The 24192-nt window shown below is 47.3% G+C and overlaps 1 long non-coding RNA gene across 1 annotated transcript in view; it reads left to right on the forward strand.

Annotated features, from left to right (window-relative positions):
- The first annotated feature begins 10122 nt into the window (after positions 1-10122).
- The window catches only part of LOC138566877 (uncharacterized), a 32809-nt gene continuing 18739 nt past the window's right edge, over positions 10123-24192 (forward strand). Inside the window, exon 1 of the long non-coding RNA XR_011302048.1 lies at positions 10123-10266. This is a non-coding gene — a long non-coding RNA (uncharacterized lncRNA). The remainder of the gene's footprint in view (positions 10267-24192) is intronic.

The raw sequence follows: 24192 nt of genomic DNA on the forward strand, positions 1-24192 counted from the left end.
GATCCATAGCAACATTGAAATCTCCACCCCACAGTATGTTAGGAACATCAATGGCAGCAATTAGTTGGTATACATTTGTATAAAAGGCTGGTTCGTCAATGTTCGGGCCATATGTATTAACCAGCAGCATTTGTTGTCCTGCAATCGAGCCCCACACCAGAACATATCTACCAAGGGGGTCAGTTTTGTGGCCTTCCAGCCGGAATCCCAAGCCTGGGTGTATAAGCGTGACTACCCCCCTGTACTGGGACAAATAATTTGTATAGAACCTTGACCTGCCCCACCCAGGCAATATGCATTCATTGCTAGCGTCCACAGCATGTATTTCCTGTAGCATAACAATTTGAACACCATGTCTGACAATGTAATTCCCCACTTTCTTAGTTTTCAACCGATTGTTCAAACCCCTAACATTCCACGACAGCAGTCTCACCATCAATGCGTGATCAAAGTCCTACATAGAAATGTTTGAATATCATCACAAACCTCTTTGATGCATCTCTCATATGCCATAGATCGTGTCAGAATCTCTGAGACCACTTGTTTAACCAGTAACCAATAAACATTTTCCCTCATAACTACCTCAGGGCTAAGTGTCCTAAGGTGGGGACCCCTTCCCATTTCAAACCATAAGTTGGTATAACAACAACAAACCTATCCATACCCGTTAACCAGCCTACCTCCCTCATCGTCACCCCCAACTTGACGATGTCTGCCCCTCAACTTGTGGAGTATTCCAAGGGTAGTCATGTTGCCTCACATGGCCACCAAACCCGGTTCTTAGCACCCCACCAATTCACAAATAATGGCCGTCTGTAGTATTAGCCTTTCACGGACCATAAGGCAAGGCCCCCAATAACTCAAAACAATTCTGCAAAGAACGTATATCTTAGTCTGCCGGACGGGGTCTGTTGTTTGGCGCCGGTCGGTCCTCTCTAGGAGGAAGGGGTATAGAGGACTCAATATAAGATAAGGCTTCGGTCGGATTTTCAAAAAAGTGCGCCCTCCCTGCATGTTGGATCCACATTTTGGCTGGGAACATCAAGGCATACGTGATCTGCCGTGCTTTTAGGAGTTTTTTAACCGGTTCATATGAATGTCTACTTGCCTGGACAGAGGCGGAGAAGTCCGTATATATGTGTATTCGATTACCTTCATAATGCACTGTTCCAGCCAACCCTTGCAAAATGAAGGATTGTGTCTCTGTCCCTATAGGTCAGGAGGCGAGCAATTATTATACGTGGCAGAGCTCCTGGCTTGGGTGCCGGTGCTAGGGTGCGGTGCGCTCTTTCCACCAGGAAATGTTCTGAGAGCGACTCCGGTCCAAATAAGGTTCTGAACAGTTCTTCCACATGCTTCTCCATTTGGCCCTTACCAAAGGACTCTGCCATTCAAACCACGCAGACGTTGTTTCTTCTTGATCTGGATTCGAGATCGTCACACTTGCTCTGTAGTTTGCTCATCGTGTCTTTTATGTGGGCGATGTCTCGACTGTGGTGGGCAATAGTATCCTCATTCACGCTTATCCTGTTCTCAGTCTCTGTGACACGTGCACTCTCTTTGTCTATTCTGGCCTTCATGGAGCCAATAGTGGCCACTATTTCATCCAGCTTGGTGTTAACTGCCAGGAACCCATTTTGGACTAGTGTGGCCAGTTTATCTTCTCGGTCTGTTCCTTCCAGTTCGCCAGGCGCATTGGCCTCCGGATGAGTGTCCACTGTCACGGTATGATTCGGCGTGCTGGTAAACGTGTCCATTGGGCCTTTTTTCTTACCACCGTGAGTTTTGGATGCCCTGTTTGCTTTGTTTGGTTCCCCCATGCTGGCGCGGAACTGCGAGTGTGTACTGAGTATGTTTTAGAAGCGCCGTAGGGTCGTGGCTTCCGAAGGTGGCCAGGGGCCTAAGTTACACACAGCCCCAAAGTATCAGGTCACCAACGCGGATCCGTAACACACCAATGGATTGTGTCCTCCCACGTGCACAGTGCCAACCGTGTCCAACAACACTCCTAGGCGCCCCGTCCAGCTCTGCAGCATCACCAGGTTTATCTGAGTGTTTAGGGTGCCCAGAGAGAGGCCGCGTGGCATCCGTATGGTGGCCGTGTGACACCCCACAGTCAACACAGAGTGTAATCCATCGGGTTTTTGGATGTGTCTCCCTTGATCACAAGCAATGTTTGCAGGCTAGGCGCAGTACACGGGGAATCAAAACCCCACAGCCATCACAATGTGCAGGAAATACGATGTCCATTGTAGACCGCCCAAACGACCATCACTGCTCGCACGGCCACGTAGCCAGTAGATCAATTAGCGGTGTGGATTCCATGGGCCTCATTACAACCTGGCGTTGGACCATGGTGCTATTAGCACCGTGGTCCATGCCGGATTCCGCCATGGTGGATGGTCCATTCCAAGGTTGGCGGGGTGGTAAATCCCCATTCACCATTGCCCCTTCCCCATTCCCATTTTTGCCCCATAGGGCTTAATGGGGATGGGGAAGGCGCTAATTACGGCACCGTAAATTACGGTGCCGTAATTAACACCAAGGTCGCTTAGCGCCTTGGACTTTAACGCCTGCAAAAAGGAGGCGTTAAAGTAGGAATTTGGCGTTAAGGGTTTAGGGTGCCGCAGCCTTTTACGGCGCCGTTAACCCCTTAACGCCAGGGTTGTAATGAGGCCCCATGTGTATCCGAGTGATGCATCCGCTGGGGCATCCAGCGCATAGAAGCGCTTCAGTTGATAGAGCACGGCAAGGCACCATCAAGAGCCGACTCCGCAGCTATTCAGACATACCGCACCCCTTGCCCCCGCATTGCATAGCCTATTACTTGAGTCTGTGGCTACGCCGTCTACAGGTCCATGAGCGGACTGGCGGGAGATCCGCAACTCTGCGCCGGGGGGGAGGAGGGCGGCGGGTGTTCAGCGGGTTGGTGCCGAGAGGTTCAGACTGTGCCCGGGCACTTGTTGAAGGTATCAGGCACCTTTATACAGCATTGTACGAAGAGCGCGGGCCGCGCAGAAGGGTAAGGTGCGAACTGCCAGCGCAGGCTCCGCCCACCTGCGGCCCGCAGATCCCTGCATCCACGGCACTTGGGTGAATACTCCTGGTGCTGTGTGCCGGCCTGACCCAGCGTGGCATGTCAGCGAATCTTTACATGGCCAGATCTCTGCAATCCAATGCAGCCGCAGGTCCAGATTTTCTCTGGTTGTGGACGGACCAACAGGCAGCCGCTCACGCAGGTTTGCAGTCTTCCAGACAGCCTCAGAACGGATCTTTTAGCGCAGGATATTGTGGTGGAGCAGGAGCTCCGGGACTAGGCAGCCATTTTCCTCGTGCGCAACAGCGCCCCCCCGAAGTCTGGCAAGTTTTAACCTAGGAGCAACTGCAAGAATGGGGTTCCAGAGGGGAACACTACTGTATTAAGGACCAACTGCCTTATTACAGAAACCGGCTGTTTGTACCAGTGAAAGAACTTCAAGAACAGGTCATCTCGGAGTACCATAACTCCCTCATGGAAGGCCACCCGGGAATTGCTAAAACCTTGGCTAAGGTGAAAAGAAGTTCCTGGTGGCCAACATGGCGTAAGGATGTAATTGAGATCATTTCTTCTTGCGGTATTTGCGCCCAGAACAAATGCTCCAAGCAAAAAACCCCTGGACTCTTACAACCTCTGGACATCCCATTGGCCCCATGGCACAGACTATCACTAGACTTTATTACCGATCTTCCTTCATGTCAAGGCTACAACACCATCCTGGTGATCGTGTATTTATTTTCTAAAATGGCCCACTTCTTCCCGTTCAAGGGTCTGCCAAATGCATCCGGTCTCGCCAAAATCTTTCCCGAGCACGTAGTGCGTCTGCATGGATTCCCTTCAGTTTTAATATCGGATCGTGGTACCCAATTTGTGGCCAACCTCTGGAGAAAGTGTTGCACATTGGCCCAAATAGACATCCGATTGTGCACTAGCCACCACCCCCAAACAGACGGTGAAATGGAGAGAACAAACCAGACTCTCAAGCAGTACTTGCGCTTCATGCTTCACCAGGCGGATGGGGATTGGAAGGATCTTTTATGGGTCACCGAATACGCCTATAACAGCTCGTTGCACAGCAGCACTGGGCCAACGCCGTTCTTCACCGTATATGGAAGGCACCCTCGCACTTCCGAACTAGACGTCCCTACAACCCTAGAAATGCTGGCTGTCATTACCCTCCACACGACCATCTCACAGACTTTCAGGAAAGCTCAAGAGCAACTTCAACAAGCCAAGACGTGCCAGAAGAGGTGCGCGGACCAACAGCACACTAAAGCTCCTGACTACCAGGTAGGGGATATGGTGTGGCTAGCCTCCAAACATATACCTCTAAAGGGTACTCACACATTTCGCCCATGGTTTTTAGGACCATACCCAGTTGAGTCCATCATTAATCCAGCTGCTTTAAAGCTGACACTGCCAGCCCACATGCGGATACACCCGGTGTTCCACGTATCTCTTCTGAAGCCGGTCAAGCCGGGAACCCAAATAACTACTCCACAAGGACCCGTAATTGTTCATGGGGAACCTGAATACGAAGTAAGGGACATCCTGGACTCCAAGTATGTGAGGGCAAAACTCTACTATTTAGTGGACAGGAATACGGTCTACAGGACAGTACTTGGGAGCCCAGTGAGTACATCCATGATCCATGCCTGCTTCAACGTTTTCATCGAGAGCTTCCCTCCAAGCCGGTGCCAGACAGGAGAACCACCTTAGGGGGGAGTGCTGGGATGACCTTAGCCTCAGGCCAAGGAACTCGGGCTCTCTGGCCCTCGCCACAGTATTTTAACCAGGCCCGATGGGCCCTACTTTGCCCCTCTCGGGTCCCTTGGAGTCAGTCCTGACGCCATTGGCATCAGGCTCACATGGCAGGTGTGGGTTTCAATGGGCAATGGACTAACATGGCAGCCCCCACAAGGACCAATGGGGAATTGCAACCAGCAGTCTAGCATCCAGGGCGGGGCCCGCCCCGAAGGCACCTGGGATACCTGCTGGGTATTTAAACCACACCCGACTCGAGTCACGCGCTTTGCGTTATTCTGTTTCTTGCAGCGTGACGTTCACCGGGTCCTGCTCAGCACCTTGGCCTGCACGGGCGAGAGGAGAGGAAGAACCTCAGCCATCCTTAGCAGCCCAGCTTCAGCTCCTCCATCTATCCGGAGTCTTCTTGGACATCTTTATCTTCCTCCAGCAATATCCCTGGGAAGAAGGACGAGAATGAAGACATCAAGTAAGCTTACTTACCAAACCCTTCTGGAAGGCTATCGCCTCTCGAACTTCGTCCACCGGTGACTGGTTCTGGTCGATCACTTCTTCCAGGATTCCTCCCTCGACCTGCAAGGAACAACAGCACAGGTTAGACAACTTACAAGGACGCTCTCTGCACAGTGCCTTCGCATCATTACCCTTCCTGAGCTCTGCCACCAATATCAGCTCGTTTCCGCCATCATCCCTTCAGCACCTGCAAGAAAGAAGGAGAAGGTTATTCGGAGCGACTACAATTACAGACATTTATTCTTAATATGAAAGACTTACCTAAAAGTGGAGTCGCAGCCGGTCTGGACTCTAGGCCCACGCCAGTGAAGTATCTCGGCGGAACGGGGTCCAGCGACAACACGCCCCAGCCCAGAACGGCAGGACGGAGAGCGTGCCTTAACGAAAACCAAGGTGAGAGAAGTCCCAAGGGGAACCGCAAGGGGAACACAGGGAGGTGGGTCTCGAGGGAAGGAGTAGTAGCTAAATCCACCTCTGTCTTCTAGAACTGACCCCTGGCAGCACGAACTCCGGAGAAGGTGCAGTGTTCCCAGAAGCATCCCTGACCAGTCGAGCGGCGTCCCTGTGGATACAAGGTGAGCGTTACAGAAAATGAATACCCCTTTTGAGGAAGAAGCTACAGTTCCCTGGCAGGAAAGTATAGCAGGGAAAGAAGGATTAAGAAAGCTCAGGGGTCAGAACCCCTCTGTAGATTCATGGAACAGTGATAAAAAGGAAAAGGGAGAAACCAAATCCTTTTAAGGATAATTGTCTTTTGAGAGAACTGTGTGTTTTGGGAAGACTCAAGGGAAGAGCCTTCCCCCTTGTATAAACTGGAACTGTGAAAAAGTATTATTTAAAGCCACTAAAAGACCTCTATGGGAAGGCAAATCTCCTTTGCTGGTGGAACATTCTTTATTTTTCCTTTCTACACCATAGAACTTTATTTTTGGAACTTTAAGCAGATGCAATAAGTCTATAGCTCCTAGTAATCCCTGCTTTCACCTTTTGGACAGAGTACTGAGGATGCTTTATTTGTTTAACATCCTGACTCAGACTTTCCTTAGTTTTGTTAAGGCAGGGAAACCCCTCATAGAGATAGGGATAGACAGGAATTTCTCAACCTCTCTTATTATTTTTAAAATAACAATGTATAACCAACACTTGGCCAAATCTTAGGGCCTCATTCCGAGTGTGGCTGTCCAGAAACAAGTTGCTGGTACAGTTAGCGGCACCTTGTTTTCCAGACTGCCACACTACGAGTCTGCCTGCCGTGCGCAACGGCCCTTGCAGGCAGACTTTTCACGGAAGCACCAGCACCGTTAGCAATGGTGCCGGTGCTTCCGTCTCCCTACTCCCATAGAGTCCTATGGGACTCCACAGGAAAGGGGAGTTACCAAATCTTCCGCCTGACTTCCGTGCTGCCGGGACTTGTAATGTCCCAGTGGCACCGGATACTCAAGCAGCGGATTCAGTATTTCCGGCTCAGTGGCAACCCGTCGGTTGCACTGGTGGGTTACCGTCGACCTCGGAATGAGGCCCTTAGTCTTGATCCCTTACAATGTTTATGTAAGGATATATATATACATATGTTTGTTTCTTCCCCAGTCGTTGAGAGGCACTTCCCCCTGTAGCAAAAAATTCCTCAGGAAGCCAGTGTTGCAATAACTTCTTTTTATTCGATGATACTGCGCAACACACAGCTAGTAATACAAAACCACACAGATTGTGACTCTCTCACAGTGTATGGCACAAACTTGTTTTGCGGTATCCTTACCGCTTGGTCACAACAAATAACCCACATACTGGTTTGGTTTAAAATATCCCATGTGACATGGTGTTAGTCAAAGAAAGAGGACTAGTTCATGTATATTTTTGTAAGACATAGCGTCGGCCATTTTAAGGTGGATCAGCCTTTGTTTTTAAACTCCAATCTTTCCAAATTATCACCCATACTGTATCTCCAATTATACATGCACTAACTCTCATTTATCATACATGTTACATTAGATTCTTCAAAATTAGACATCAGTAATCATGCTAATCACATTATATACTTTTATGTGGCAGGCAAAAAAATCTGTAGTTATTTTTAAATACCATTATTCAAAAAACATCATACAGTCGTATAAAGTGCATAGTGCAGATATTAAAGTGCATAGTGCCAGCAGCAAATCTATTGTATTGTATTCTATTGTATTTATTCTTGTGTCTAGAAATCCTAATTTGTTTTGCATTAGATATGTCTTACATTTCCATTATAAATGATACGTAATGTCCATCATTTCATCCAGTCACATATATATACACAATGGCCATTTCCACTGTTTCTGAGTATTCCAATTTCCATGTATGTCTATAGTATAAGGTGCATAGTGCTAGCAACACATCTGAAGTGTCTAATGCATCTAGATGTCCCAATTGTAATATTTCGTATTTCCTACAATGTTATTCTAGACAATACATAATACCCATCATCTCATCCAGTGATACACATATTGCATATACAATGCCCATCTCCAATTTATCTCAATATCCCGGTTCTACAAATATGTCTATGGCATAAAGTGCATAGTGCTAGCAGCAAGTCTAAAGTGTATAGTGCATCTAGATATTCCTATTCCTGGATATATCCACATTATAAGGTGCATAATGCTCCTATCTAATAAAAATGCTCAAAACATTTGTAGAAAACCTTCTGCCATAGAAACTCATTAACCAATCACATAGCTCAAATCTAAAAATAAAGACCGGCCTGTATTCGATACTGAGAGAGAGGGAAAGGAATCTGGATAGAATCAATGATATCTGACGGAAGCATATGCTGTTAGTAATAAGATAAAAACTGATTCTGGTGTTAAAAATCATTAATACCTGGCGAAAGCATGTGATGTTAAAATTAAAATATAAACTAATTCTGGAGTTCACATATGGACATCTTAAAGTCCCAATGGTGTATTACCAAAATCTATCTAAAATAGACTTAAAACTTACTCACATACAGACACCTTAATAGGTCTAAAATATCTTCCTCTTTCTAAACAATCCTGTCACATATCTCACCAATAAAAAACAATAATCACCCTGCGTGCCTGTCAAGAAAAAACCCAACAGAAGTCCCAACATTTCGACAAAAGCATCATCCTGTATCCCATACATATAAAAATGAAGAAAGACCTAATGAAAAAACAGACAGATGGGGAACAAGCCCGCCCTGACCACCTTCAACAATTAATCTTTTGATACCATCTTCATATAAATGTCCTATGTGAAATATTCTAAATCACATAGTATAAATTACAAAAGCAAAGACATATTTCTCAGACAAAGAATACAAGGTCGAAATTCGACATTCAGATTATTTGAATTACTGTCCCAAAAAGGTACACATTTCCTTATCGATGTTATGACCATTTGGATATTTACTTTCGAAATCTAAAATACAACAAGTTTCTTTCTGGCAGAGTTTCTTTTCCCTGTCACCTCCTCTTGGTTCCTTATCAATCTTATGAATACCAAAAAAGTAGAAACTCTCCATGTTGCCTTGATGATGGTCACTGAAATGTTTGGCCATTGGGTAATTTGGGTCCTGATGTTGAATGGCCCTCACGTACTGCTGTGTATACTATGTATTCAGTTTCACACGTGATTTTGTCCAAAATCGTAATTGAATTACCCAAAACCGGGTGTTCGTAAATTGCACAACTTTTTGCATGCTTGCAGATATTGCATCTTGTGCATTTGCGAAAACCCGGCTCATGTGTTGTAAGCCACATTTCTCGTGCAGGTGTTACATCATGTGTCAGAAAACTTTGAACCAGAGTATCTTTCAGAGAACAATTACGTCTGAAACTGATTTGCGGATACATTTTCAGATTCATTGCAAGGTCTTTATCCACCAATAAAATCCTCCAATGTCTGCGAAGTATACGTTTTATTTCTGATGTTTCATTGTCAAAGGTCAGGATCAATCTCATCATATCTTTCTCAATTTCAGAGTTGGTTAATGAACGGGATACTGCAAGAAGGCAGGATCTCTCCTGTTGTCTAGCTTTTATGTAAGCTTTCTCACTAACTTTCTTAGGATAACATTGATTTAGAAAGCCATTCGCTGCAGTTTTGCTGTCTAGATCGTAGGCCTTCAAAGTGGAGCTGTTTTGTGTAATTCTTACAAATTCTCCATAAGGACTGCTCCATATCAGATGCTTTGAATGGCTACTGGTTGCGTGCAAAGGTATATTTGTTCCAGTCGGTTTCTTTTGAAGTTCAGTTGTCAATGTTTGATCCACAATTCTAAGATTCACATCCAAAAAGGTTAGAAAGGTACAGCTATGTGTTTCCGTGAATCTTAAGTTGTGCTTATTTTCATTGAGAGGTTTCACAAACTCAAACTGTATCCAAGCATTTTTTGATCCCTTCCAAATTATGAAAAGATCATCAATATACCTTAGCCAAAGTACATCGTTTCAGTTATCGTGTGATTATGATCAGATCAGACTTTTGAGGCTTCCCATGCTCCCATCATTAAATTAGCATAGGCGGGAGCGAAGGTTGTACCCATCGCGGTACCTTGCACTTGTCTAAAAAATTCATTGTTGAAAATGAAAACGTTATTTGTTAAGCACAAGTCAATCATCTCAAGGACCATCTGTGTATGTTCCAAATAGTTCAAAGATCTAGTATTCAAAAATCCTTTGCATGCCTTCTTTCCATACTCATGCCCTATCGATGTGTACAATGATACAACATCCATTGTTGCTATTATATGATCTGATTCGCATGGCATGTTGTCAATATGTGCTAAAAAGTCTGTTGTATCTTTTAGGTAGGATGGAAGGAAGGACACAAAAGGAAAGAGCACTTCGTCTATGTACTTCGACATATTTTCTAAGACCGACCCCATTGATGAAACTATTGGTCTGCCTGGTGTTTTTTGTTATATATCCTTATGGAATTTGGGGAGAAAATAAATGGTGGGTATAACAGAATTTTAGGTCAAGCGAAACTTGCAATTGTCTTCAGTTAGGATGCCCTTGATTGCCCATTTTCAAAGGAAGTCCTTCACTTTTTCTTCCAATACTTTGGATGGATTGTTCTCAATTCTTTCATAACACTTTTTATCATTCAACTGCTTATAAGCCCCCTTCATATAGTTGTCTTTATGCATGAGGACTATTTTATTTTGAAATGTTTTTATTGGCATTTGTATCAAACAGTGCAACAAATGGCATGATTCTCCAGTTACATGCTGCACATATAGTGCAACACACAAACATAAACCAACAACATTTTAACAACAGGTCTTTGCATATTATTCCTCCAGGCCGTATTTGCTGCAAGTGCATTCACGAGGCGTCAACAGAGCGTTAGTGCTTCTCGTGTTGGGGGGCAGATTGAGTCGGCATGCCAGCATCCCAGTAGCAACATTATTACTGTGGACTACTCAGAACCTAAACCATAGCCTCCTGTTTTCACGGGGGGTTTATCATCAGGTGATTGGAGCATTTCCCAGACTAGTGCCTTCCAGGCTTCATATGCTGGGCTTGCCTTACCCCCAGCCTTGGAAACCCCTACAGCCCACACTCTAGTCTCAGCATCCGTCCAGTGCTCCAACTCGTTGTACCACTTTTGATACCGTGGCCCTCCCGCTGACTTCCAAGCCATTGCAATGGACCTCTTTGCTAATATACATGCCATGTGCATGACCTTAATTATGTGTCTATACTTGCCAATCCTCGGGTAGGACCCCAGGAGGCATTCCTGCAGCCCAGTGCTATCTTGTTCCAAAAACATTTTGTCTTTGGGCACTCCCAAAACATGTGGAGCAGCTCTCCTCCTTCCGAACTGCACCAAGGGCACTATGAGGTAGCCTTACTGTTAAATTTAGCAATTCTTCCCCGCGGTCATATATGTCCTGTATAGGACATTTAATTGAATAAACCTGAATCTGGCTTTCCTAGAGACCTCCCGGGGTATACCAGGACCCTAGCCCAGTCCCTTTCCGTTATATCAGTTCCCATATCAGTATCCCATTTTTGTTTTAGTGCAGTGCTTTTGGGGTAAGGCCCATCCATCAGCTGGTTGTAGATCCTGGACACAGGTTTCCATCCATCCCCAAGATTGTGTAGTACTGCCAATAGCGGGTCTATTTCTGGTTTTGCTGGCCAGTTTCTCCCGATCTCCTTCACAGCCTTTTTGATCTTGTGGAACCATAGAAATTGGCCTCTGGGCAGCCCATCTTTTTCTATCATGGACTCAAATTCCCTGAAAACCCCCTCTTCATAGACATCACCCCATGTGTAGACACCAAACCCCTCCCATAGTCTCATGTGTATTAGGTCCTCTTTGACTAGACAGACCTCAGCTGCCATTGGGGTTTCAGGGGAATATGGTCACTTTTTGTCAATTTTAGGGCCCTGTTCCAGACCTTCCTGCCCAGCATCACAATCATTGGTGTTGTGTTCAAGCACTTCAACAAGATCGAGAGTATTTATTTCATGTGCGCGGGGGCCACCAGACGTTTTACCAGTCTCATTTCAGAAGTGGCCTCAACATCAAGCCATTTGGCCACGTGACTGAGGTGCGCCGCCAGGTAATATATCTCTAGATCCGGCAATTGGACCCCACCTTCCTTATATGGCAGCATCAAAGTGGATAAAGACAGTCTGTGTCTGGCAGTACCCCACAGAAGTTCTCTCAGCAGTTTCTCAATCATGCGAAAGAATGAGGCTGGGATGTAATGGTGGATATTGTGGGAAAAGTACAGAAACCTCGGCAAAACTATCATTTCAGTTATAGCAACTCTACCCATCACCGATAATGGGAGTTTTGACCAGAACCACATGGACTTTCTGAGCACCCTTATCGCCAGTTTGGTGTTGTCCTCATGCATCAAGTCCAGGGTGTGCCAAATGTTCACTCCCAGATATCTGAATGATTTTGTCTGCCAGGTAAGCCCAACCTCCGGAAGCTCCTCCACTGGTTTCCCAGCCAATCCCGCTAATGGGAATATTCAGGATTTCTTCCTGCTGAAAGATATCCCAGAGAATCCTGCAAATCTCTCCAGCACTTCCAGCACAACCAGAACATTGAGGTGTGGGTCCCGTAGGTATAACAGCACATCGTCAGCGTAGAGGGACACCACATGGTGTACTCCTCCCACTGTGATTCCAGCGTCAAAAAACAGTTTTCTAAAGTATATTGATATTGGCTCCAGGCCCAGTATATAGAGCATGGGCGACAGGGGGCAGCCCTGTCTGGTCCCTCTCTGGATGTCCCAGGGGGCTGATACTATCCATCCGGTTTTTACCCTGGCCACTAGTGCTGTGTAGAGTAGCTCAACCCATCTGATAAAATGCTCACCCAGCCCAAAATCCTGCAGCGCTGCAATCAACCACTCCCAATATATGGAGTCAAATGGCTTTATGGCATCCAGCGAGACTACTGCATAGTGTTCCCGCCGGGTAGAAGTTTGCTCCACAATATGTTGTAGACGCCGCAGGTTTACTGCTGTATTGTGGTTTGGGATGAATCCACTCTGGTCCTCATGTACTAAAGAACCTATTGTCTGGAGGGGCGATTAGCCAATATAGTTGTCAGAATTGTAACATCGTAATTTAGCATTGCCAAGGGCCTATAAGAATCGCACTCATCCGTGGGTTTAATGGGTTTAGGGATCGGGACCACCAAAGTCTCTCTCATGGTGTTCGGGAGCACTTTGATCGCAAGTGTTTCCTGAAATAATTCGAGTAGTATCAGGGTTACCTCTGACGAGTATGTCTTGTAAAATTCAGGGGGCAAACCATCGCTTCCGGGAGTTTTACTGGTCGCCAACGACTTGATTGCTTCACTTATATCCTCAGCAGTCAATTCGCTGTTGAGCATTTTTCTGTGCGCCCTGTCTAGCTTGGCAGCCCTATCTCCTCCAGTGTATCTAGTATGTCCTGATGTAGCACTTGTTTGTCGTGGCGGTAAAGATGGGAGTAAAATTTGCAGAAGGTGTCATTTATAGACAGCTGTGTCGTGCGCAACTCGTCCACCTCGTCTTTGAGTGTCGTGGTTAGGTGTCTTGGGTTTTCCCTTTTGCACAGCCACGCCAACAGCCTGCTCGGCTTGTCCCCCTCAGAGTGTGCTCTGGTAGTCTTCCTTATGTAGTCAAATTTCGATAATCTATTCTAGGCCTCCTTGTTGATTTCCCTGATCGCCACCAGTTCCTCTTCCCCTTCCCGTGACCTCTGAGCACTGGCTTCCAGTTGTCTGATCTTTTCCTCGTTTACCTCTAGTTCCCTTTTCAGTGCCCGCCTGATGCCCCCCCGCAATAGTTTCCCCTCTCACCACTATTTTCAGAATTTCCAAGACGGTACTCCATTTCTCCACGCTCCCCACATTAGTGTTTATATACTCGAGCAGTTTATTGCAGAGCTCTTCTTGAAATGCGCCATCCGACAGAGCATCGGTCGACATTCGCCATAGTGGTATGGGGGGCCTGGGACCTTTCATTGACCAGACCAGCTGCAAGGGTGAATGGTCCGATATCGACCTACCCAGGTAGGCTGCAGATTCAATTTGGGGGAGTTGTGCCCTATCCACAAGTAAGTAATCTATTCTTGTGTATAGCCCATGAGGGGATGAATAATAGGATAATTCCCTGCTCCCTGGGTGCAGTTCCCTCCATACTTCCGATAAATCCAGAGCCTCAATAAACCGCCTGAGGGGCAACATTATGTTCCCCATCCCATTTTGTAGTGGGATAGACCTGTCTAGGTCGCAATCATGCACACAGTTAAAATCCCCTCCACAGATAAAAAAACAGTCACAGTATGGGGCCAGCGTACTGCACACCCAGTCAAGTACGCCGGGGTCCCATGATTAGGGAGGTAGGAGTTCACTATGCAGACCTCGTTTTGCTCAATACTACCTTTAATGATTAGGTGTCTCCCTTCTGCGTCAGATACCTTCGACAATAAGCGAAAAGGCACAGACGCATCTATCCAGGTATATAGTCCCGGTGCATATTTATAATATCCTGCACCAAAGCCCTGTCCCCCCAAGTGCCTCAACAGTTTTGCGCTCTCTACTGTGAGATGGGTCTCCTGTAACAGTGCTATGGAGATTTTCTTTCTGTTCAAGAAGGACTTAATCCTGTTTCTGCGCATGTACGTGCCCATGCCCCGGACATTCCACGTCAGAATTTTTATGTCAGCTGCCATTTTTATCTGGTTCTATTCACCTAGCATCCCCCAACCAGCTGCATCCCAATCGACCCTCGCCCCATTCCACTGCATAATTTTGCCTCCACCACTCGCAGTCCATCCCACCAATTCACGTAGCATTGCGAAGACAACAAAACTTTTTGACCATCTCCTCAAACAATAAATAACAAACATTAACCAACTGCACCCAGCAGTCGCTCCACAGAGACAATGCTCAGGTGCCCCTGCACCTTCTTGGCCCATCCGGGTCTTCCTGTGCGGGTCGTGTCCGGTCAGCAACAGGCTGACACTAGTCCTTTCGCGGAGGGTGTTCCATGTTGACTATTCATTGTTGCAATGAATTCTTGTGTTCTTAGTGGTAGTCCGTTCAGAGATTCTGTAGGGTGTCATAGACCTCAAGCGCCTGTCCCCTTACTGTTGCAGCTCCAACTATGTTACTGCTTCTTCGCCTACTGCCATGTTGTTGTGTTCCAGCTACTGGGGTCTCCAGGAAGACAGCTTTCCCCTTATATAACACTTTGAGCCTGGACGGGTACATTAGCATGTATTTGAGATTTAGCTGCCAAAGTCGGGCTTTAACCGGGATGAAGGAATTTCTTGCTCTCTGGACCGCTGGTGTGTAGTCCGTTTACATGGCGATTTTGGCATTATCTCTCCTGATCTCCCCACCTTCACGTGAGTGGCGGGGTATAATTTCTCTGTGCTGGAAATTCAGGATCCTAGCCAGCAGTGGTCGAGAGTGTGATGCAGGCAGCAGTCTTTTTTGTAAGGATCTGTGAGCCTGCTCCACCGCGAAGCCCTGTGAAAGTCGGCCGGCACCTATTTCCTGTTGCAGTAGGGTTTCTACAAAGTTCGTGGGGTTGGATCCTTCCATCACCTCAGGCACTCCTAAAATGTGAACGTTGTTGTGCCTAGATCGTCCCTCTGCATCTTCAGCCCTTTCTTCTAGGGTTTTGTTACGCCTTTCCAGGTCATGTATCCTGGCCTGCATATCTTTCAGTGTGTCCGTAGTTTCCTTTTGTCCGGCTTCCGTAGCAGTTACCCGCTCCGTGAGATTGCATACATCTTGGCGCATCAATTGCATGTCCGCTTTGACTTCTTCTATTTTAGTGTCTATGAAGGAACGTAAACCAGCAATGGCTTCCAGCACTTGTTTGTCTTTGTTGGGTGACTCTGAGTTAGCCTGGGCTGCATGGGCCTCATTGGCACTTGGTGGCTGATCCCTCGGCTTAGTCGCTGCAAAGGATTCCATTATGGTGGGACTGCTCTTCTTTTTAGTTGAGGGCATGCTGCATGCAGTGGGGCCAGGCAGTGCTGGGTGTTGAGCATGTGCAGTAACTCGCTAGGTGTTGTGAGTCGCAAGGTCCCACCACAGACCTGTTAATGTTCCCACGGTTAGTCAGGGCAGTATGCCAGGAGCCATCTTTAAATTATCCACTGCTATGCTCACGGGGTGGTATTGTGCGTCCCTTTGCCGAATAAGGGTTTGCGCCAGCTGCAATATCTTTGGCATTATTGGAGTCTAACTGTAGATGTGGTGCCTTCCTTGGCTACTTGTCTGCTAATCGCGGTAACAGGGTTTGCAAGTTTGGGTGCAGGTGCGCTGTTGGGTTATCGTTTCGGTGCTATGAGGGCCCTCAGGCATTGAGTGTCAATGGTATAACAGCTGCCAGTGCCCAGGCCCTGACTGAGCCACCAGGTTTCCACAGAAGTGGGGTGTGCTATGTGAGTCCATTCCCCTCCTATGCCTTTCCTATTTGCCAGTAATTTCCATTTGCTAGCGGGCACGTATCGTCAGCTGCCCCAGGCACAGCTTCCTTGCCCAGTAATGGGAGACAGTGGGTTGCAATGCAGGCGGGATGTCACCCACCCACGATAGGTCCCCTCTGGGTCCAAGGCCAGTGCTGCTAGTATGCGGCGCCCCCAACCATGTCCCGGTTTGTTACCGCCCAGAATACCGTGGGCCAAGGCAGTAGAGGTTGCAGTGTGGGTCGGGCAGCTATTCACTGTTTGATATCTCTCGCCAGGCTGGGACAGTTTCTGGGTCAGTAATCCACTGCTGGTTGTCCATACAGTCCTACAGACCGCTCCTGCAGCTCACAATACAGGCATTTTTCAATATCCACATGTCTGCCATAGTGTTACGTGCCTTCGGGCGTAGGGTATGCTTCTTACTGTCAGTCTGAGCCCCACCATCGCCCTTGGCTCAATCCCTAGCAGCTTCAAACGCTTTCCTTGATGCTGCAGCCCGGGTAGCTGCGCTCGCCCCACGTAGTGATGGGGGCGCATCGGGACCGCCAACCCTGGGCAGCGTCCCGCGTCCCTCCGCTTCAAGTCAGCTGTCCCCGGCGTCCCCAATTCAATCGCTCGCCGGCATTCAGTGCCAGGCCATTCGCACCGGAGAGGAGCTGCGGTCCCACCGCCCGCCCGGCAGTCAGCCTTGCCAGTGGCTCCGACAGTCGGTTTCTGCCGCCTCACCAGTCTCGAGGACCCCTGCCGATGTGGTCGGTGTCCTCCGCCCCACAATGCGCTCCGGTAATATAGCGGGTAGTCCGGCCAGGAATAGCAATGTCGGAGGATGCATCGGACCACACACAGCGTCTGCAGTGGGACTCCGCTTAGGGTCTGCCCTTCTCCCACAATGCTCCGGGACGCTTCTCAATCCACCATCTTGCGCGCACGGGGGTCCGCTTTCAGCAACCTCGTTTCGCATGAAACAAACTCAGATTTTCTCCGTTCCTTCGATCGCCGTGTGCAGAAGCGCTTCTTCTGCTGCCTGGTGATATTTGCAGAACACGGAATTACAAAGAACTGTAGTCTTTAAGGATCATAAAAGGATCTGGACAGGAGCTTCACCGGGGCACACCTTCACTCCATGAGTTCAGGCCACGCCCCCTCATGAGGACTATATACGTCCTTTGTCAGAAGGCTTAATAATGCATTTAGTGAGAGTCTGTAATTCTTTCAAAGCCATCTTTTAAACATTGTACAACAGAGTTAAGTAAAGGTTAAACCAAAAAAAAGTTAAAGTCTACAAACATTAGAAATTATAACATTTAGGTAACAACATAATTTAAACATATTTATAAAAAGAATTATATTAAAATCAAATATCATGGTAACCTTACCTCGCCTGTTTTTGTTTTGTAATATTTTGGTTGTGTTGAAAATATTTTTTTAGTGAAGGTGGTACCGTTAAGTAGTCCTGTTTTTGTTTTGTTTAGGTTGGGTTGTAGAATGTAGTGAAGATGATGTCATTTGTTTATGAATATTTGTTTGTAATACTTAAAAATGTGAAATAGATTTTATAGATGTGCGTTTCTAATGTGTATTACATGTTTGCTGCTTTTATATAGTATTTAAATTATGCATTATTTATATAAAGCAGGTCCACAGGCATTTCAGGTCAGTTACAGGTAAAGCGCTTTATTGTAGTTGCTTCAGGTTACAATAAGCTGTATTTTACGAGCCCACTGGCCCCCATCACCCAGGCAAGCGCTCTTCAACTGCCTACGTGTAGAATCTTTACACATAACATTCTCTCACTCATACCACAACATTCTCACAGCTTTCTCTCTTACATCATAAGTTCCATGCACCCATCCAAGCACATTACAACGTATCTCCCTTCCTTTCCAGATTCCTCCTTACATCATCAACCGGCACTTTACAACACATCTCCCTTCCTTAACAAGCATCCACACAACATTCGTGCTCGCACATAAGGGTAACTTGCTCACGTAGATTGAACCATGAAATTCCTGTAATCGAGAAGGGGCAGTACAAATCCCTCTGAGACAACCAAGAACAAGAGGATGCCACATGCTCTTACCCTCACACAGAGAATAAAAGTCCCTCCCAAACAACTAACATTCCTCCCAGCGCACATACCATGTAAAACTAGATACTACAAATACACTCATCTATCACACCCACACCCTTTTAAAGAGTGGTGTAACTCTGACTCAAAACGGGCGAGAGCCCCTTCTCCTCCGACTATGGGGGTCATTACGAGTCGGGCGGTAAGGGATACCGGGCACCGGTAAGGAGACCGGTGCCGGTAATCCCTTACCGCCCGATTCCGAGGTCCCTTGGAGGGAACCGTAAGGATCGTGTGGTCTGACCACACGTCCCTTACGGGTCCCGCTAAGGGAGCAGGGTGCTAATAACGGGCTTGCCATTCGTGAGCCCGTTATTAGTGCCCTCCCCATTCCCATTGAGCCCTATAGGGCTCAAATGGGAATGGGGAATGGTTTGTTCAATGGGGATTTACCGGTCCCGCCAGGGTCGGACTGCACTGGTAAGTCCCCATTGAACAAGACCAGTGCCGGACACGGTATTGGAGGCAGCCATGGCGCAAATTGTGCCATGGCTACCTCCAATCTCGGAATGAGACCCTATGTCTCATGCAAGAGAATGTAGCCCATAACCACAAACTTGCGCACCTTTTTAACGAGCAGTGTCGTTCCATGGTGACTATACACTCACAGTCCCACCTTCTTCCAACTACTACCTCACACCGTAGACATAGATCCTTAAACCTACTTACTAAAACACGCACACCTTTTTATAGAGCTTTGTCGCTCTGCGGACACTGCAGCCGTACACTCATAGCATTGCCACTTACCCATGACTACTTCCATACACCGGAAGCAATAGTCCCATGCTTTTACCACATACTCACACAAATGGCATTTAAAGAGCACAGTTTCGCTCCACTAAAACCACACACAGAGGCCTGGTGCAGTAACATACACTCTAAGAATACATGTCACTACTTGTGCACATCTCCTGACCGATCTTTTCAATGTTTTCAATATTCAACACACAATATCAAATATTTTCCAAAACACCCACGCTATGACAATTAACCTATTGACATAGCCCTAAAAGCCCATAGATGACAACCCAGCTCTACACCTGCAAATACTCAAACACATTGGGGCTCATTACGAGTCCAGCGGTAACCATGCTGGTACTACTGGCAGGTTGCCGCCGGACCTGTAATGATTTACCAGCACCTGACTTGCCGGTAACACCGGGGATTACAACCCCAGCGTTCCGGAAAGTCAGGCGCCGGTAAATTGTAATTCCCCATTCCCATAGAGTCCTATAGGACTCTATGGGAATGTGGAACACGGAAGCACCGGCACCGTTAATAACGGTGCCCGTGTTTCCGTGATGGTCTGTTTACCGTGGCCACTGTGTCCGGCAGGTTTCGACCTGTCGGACACAGCGGCTCCGGCATGCAGACCTGTAATGTGCCGGTCCTGAAGCAATGGTGCCAGTTACCAGCACCATTGTTTCCGGACCGGCAGGCTCAGAATGAGCCCCACTATCTCTTCTTAAAGACTTGCCCACATAATCAAGTTCACTACACTACTGCATTGACACATTTTTTTTACAATAAGTTTTTATTTGCATTTTTAAACATAAACATCTTCCAACATGAAGGCCCCCCCGTTCCTCCCCTCCCTCCCGCCCCCAGATCCGGGTACAGTCTTTGCGCTGTCACGGTTCCTCGAAATGGCCCAACTTTAGTATTGATGGTGTCTTCTGGGTCTCTCTTCTTGTTGGTTTGCCGATGTAAGTCTTTCATACGTCGCCTTCCCCCGGGGTACTGTTATTCTGAGGAGGCTCATAGACCTACGGCACCATGCTCAGCGCGCACCGTCCCTTAAGTATCTCAGTAAGCTTGACCAGTCTGTACTGAATCTATTGTACTCCCATTGTATTGAGTAGGTGAGCCATTCCATGGAGACAAAGGACCAGATTTTCGCTACCCATTCATGTTCCTTAAGGGGTCTTTTGCCTTCAACTTTGTGGCCAGAACCAAAGCTGCTGCCATCATCATGATAACGTAGAGTTTACAGCTTGGCTTTGTTTTGATGTCCTCTAGGACCCAGTTCAGAACTATCATTGCTAGTCCCCTCTGCTTTTGACCCCTAGGACCTGCTCAATTGCTTCCTGTATGCCCCTCCAGTAGTGGTCAATTTTTGGGCAGTCCCACGTTATGTGGCTCCAAGTACCCTCTCCCCCACACTCCCTCAAGCAAAGTGGTTAGGTCCCTGGGTAGATCCTATGCAACCTGACCGGTGTTAAGTGCCACTGAAGTATTCGTTTCAGCCATATCTCTCTGACTTGGAAGGATCTCGATAATTTAGAGATGTGCGCCCATAGTTTTATCCTGTTAAGTCTCCATGCCCTTCTAATCTGTTAGCTGGGAAAGTAAGCACGGCGTCGCCAGTTGCTCACCGACGCATCCGCGATCAAAGACTGCAGTACAAGACCAAAGACTATCATAGCAGTCAATTGCCTCCATTACCGCGGATGCAGCGCAGGGCTTGGAAGGTAGCCTGGCAACGCTGGCGTCCTCTACACTGCAGGAACACTCGCCCTGCTGTGACGGCATCACGCAAGCCGAGTCACGTGATGCAGTCTTCATAAGCGCCTCCCTGTACAAACACCGGCGCTTCTGAACTTTCTTCGGTGGCGTTCTGGACTTGACTCCTGTTTCCTGAACATAGTTGTTTCCTGATCCTTCTGGTGTTGACCTCGGACTGCTTTGGTTACTCTTTGGAAATTGTCTTGTTGATCGGCTGCCTTCCTCCTCTTTGAACTCGGATTTCCCTGATTTGCCTTGGATACTGAATTGGTCTGCTCTACCCGCTCCCTGCTCGACCTCGGCCTGACATTGGATATTGCTTTCGGATTCTGATTTGGTCTGCTTGCTCGCTCCCTGCAGGACATCGGATTGTTATTAGACTTGCCTTGGATTGTTTCCACGCCGCTACCGCAGCTTGAATGACTTTGGCCTTTTTCTTGATTCTGTGAACTTCCTCGCCTTCGTCACTCACAAGTACACGGACTAGAGACTTCCTTTGTGTACGTCGTGGGCTGTTCCTCTTGAGCTTTGCACCTGAGGTTCTATGGTCTGTCCCTTCCTTATCCGGACCTGTGTTACCACTAGGACAGGAGTCCAACACGACTGCAGGTGTCCGCTTTACCAGCCGGTTAACGTCTTACCTGGGTTAGCAGGTTAGTGGCATTTGTGTATGCTTTTGTATTTTCCTTATTGTTATACAAAGTCTGATACTTGCCATTGTATATCAGCTGGTGGTGTGTCCTCCGGAATACCGAAGTCTACACAACCAAGGTCTACCTTCTACGGCGCCTGGATCATCGGTCTCCTGTCTTTCCAGTAATGGACCAATCTGGTTGTTAATTCTAATAGCCAGATAGGTACATTATTTGGAAGACTTCGTCAACTACACGACGAGGCAAGTCGCTCCATATCAAGTGCTCTGTTGATCTGACATATCCACTCTGTCTCCTCTATAGTGCATCCTGTGGCGGTTTCCCATTTTTCCATATATGCTCTAGTCAGAGGGGGCTCTCCCTCTCTTAAGTGTTTGTATATGTCTGTGTTTATATACTTCTCGAATCGGGTTAGTTGACGGGTCCCTGCTTCTTTCATGGAAGGATGTACTAACCAATCCCTTAGTTGGGCGTAGCTGTAACTATCCTTTTCCCCCAATCCGAAGTCAGACTTGCAAAGTTCAAAGTGTTTGACCTGATTGCTGTTGAAGATGTCTCTAACTATCTGGCATCCCCCTCGCTACCAGGCCCCAAATGTGGGTGTTTTGTGTCCTGGGGCGAATTGCGGGTTGTCAAAAAGGGGTATGTATGGGGAAGGGTGGGTTGAAAAGTGAGCTCTTTTTACCACATAATCCCACGCTTCTCCCACCGTTGACAAGATTGAGCTACCATACATTTGCGCCGGTCTGTTTGCCCTAGGTTTCCACAGGATTCTCTCAAGGCCCCCCCTGCGACTGCCCTATCCATGGGTCTTCGTATTTTCCCCCGGTTGTCCTTTTGCCAGTCTCATGATCCTCGTTTGAGCGGCCGTATAGTAGGCCCTGAAGTCCGGTTCCCCAATTCCCCCTTGGGCCATTGGGGTTCTCATTAAGTTGGTGGCCACACTCGTTTTTTTTTTTACTCCAACCAAATTGATTTTTTGATTTTGTGGAGGGACCTGAAGAAGGCCGGCGGAATGCGGATCAGGAGGGCCGTGAAGTAATATAACAATTGTGGTAGTACTACTATTTTTAGGACATTAATACGCCCCATCCATCCTATTTTTAGCGGACCCCAGTCGATCATTTTGGTTTTAAGCTTTTCCAAGAGGGCTGGATAATTTGCTTGGTATAGTCCTCCCAGCGATTTTGCCAATTTTACCCCTAGATACGTTATCTATCGATCTACCCATCTGTACTGGAAGGTCTTTCTGAGGTATTGCTCAGCCTTAGTCATGAGGGTGAGGCTGAGGATTTCATATTTGCTTGTGTTCACTTTTAATCCTGCCACTGCCTTGAATTGGGTGAGTTCTACGTCTACCGCCTTTAGGGAGGTGTCTGGTTAGGCCACTGTCAAGAGCATGTCGTCCACAAAGGCAGCGACTTTGTGGGTGCCCTCCCCAAAGGGTATTCCCGCTATGTTCTTGTTGGCTCTTTTAGCTGCTAGAAGGGGCTGCAGGTGTAATGCGTATAATATGGGGGACAATGGGCATCCCTGCTTCGTGCCTCTCCTGACAGCTACTGGCTCGGATATTTGCCCATTGACGGAGAGCTGGAGGATCGGCTGTTGATTGTTAGCCCTGACTCAGGCCAGGGATTTAGGCACGAGCCCCATCTTGATCATGGTTGCAAATAGGACTCCCCACTCCAGCCGGTCAAAGGCTTTTTCGGCATCCACTGTGAAGAGGAGAGGAGGGATTCCTCTATTATGAGCCTTCTCGATTAGGTGTGCTATTCTCCTAACGTTGTCTCCTGTCTGTCTGCCTCTAATGAAGCCTAATTGGTCGGGCTGAATTATTTTGGGGAGGATCTGATAGAGTCTGGACGCTAAGATTTTTGTGTGGATTTTCGCGTCAACGTTTATTAGGGCGATGGGGCGATAGGACCCGCACTCAGTGGGATCTTTGCCTTTTTTCGGGTATTAGGATCACCTTCACCTCTTCCATTGAGTTGGGCAATGCACTGTTCGCTCCTATGTGGTTAAATAGGTTAGTGAGATGGGGTATTAGGGTTTCTTTGTGAGTTTTATAACATTCTGCGACAAAACGATCTGGCCCCAGGGATTTATGGGTGGGTAAGGAGTTTATTGCGGCCCTGACCTCGTCTCATGTGATCTTCTGCTCCAGTACTTCCCTCTCCACCTCCGATATTTGTTGTAACTCACTTTTGTTTAAATAGGCTTCCTGGCGTGTCGGTGATGGATTATTTGAGCTATATAATTTGGTATAGAATTGGACAAACTCTCTCTCGATGTCTTTATTATGGGTACTCATCAACCCTGCCCTGACTTTGATTTTTAAGATTGTTTTGTCATTTTCTTCCCTCCTCAGCATTCTGGCTAGGAGACGGTCTGATTTGTTAGCTTTAATATAATATTTTTGTCTGAGGTGCAGTAAGTTGCGCTCCGCCGCCCTTGTTTGTATGAGGTCTAGTTGTCCTTGTATCAACCTGTACTCCCTTTTAATGGCTGGTGTCTGTGCGGAGCCCATCCTAGCCATTATGTCCTTTAGTTTCCCCTCTAGTTGGGCTTCTTCCAGCCTCAGTTCCCTATCCCTTCTTGTTTTTATCGCTTTGATTCTCCCTCTGATTGTTGCTTTGAAGGCATCCCACC

The sequence above is a fragment of the Ambystoma mexicanum genome, chromosome 2p, assembly GCF_040938575.1.
Source record: "Ambystoma mexicanum isolate Mex_15411 chromosome 2p, UKY_AmexF1_1, whole genome shotgun sequence".
In the NCBI taxonomy this organism is placed as follows: domain Eukaryota; kingdom Metazoa; phylum Chordata; class Amphibia; order Caudata; family Ambystomatidae; genus Ambystoma; species Ambystoma mexicanum.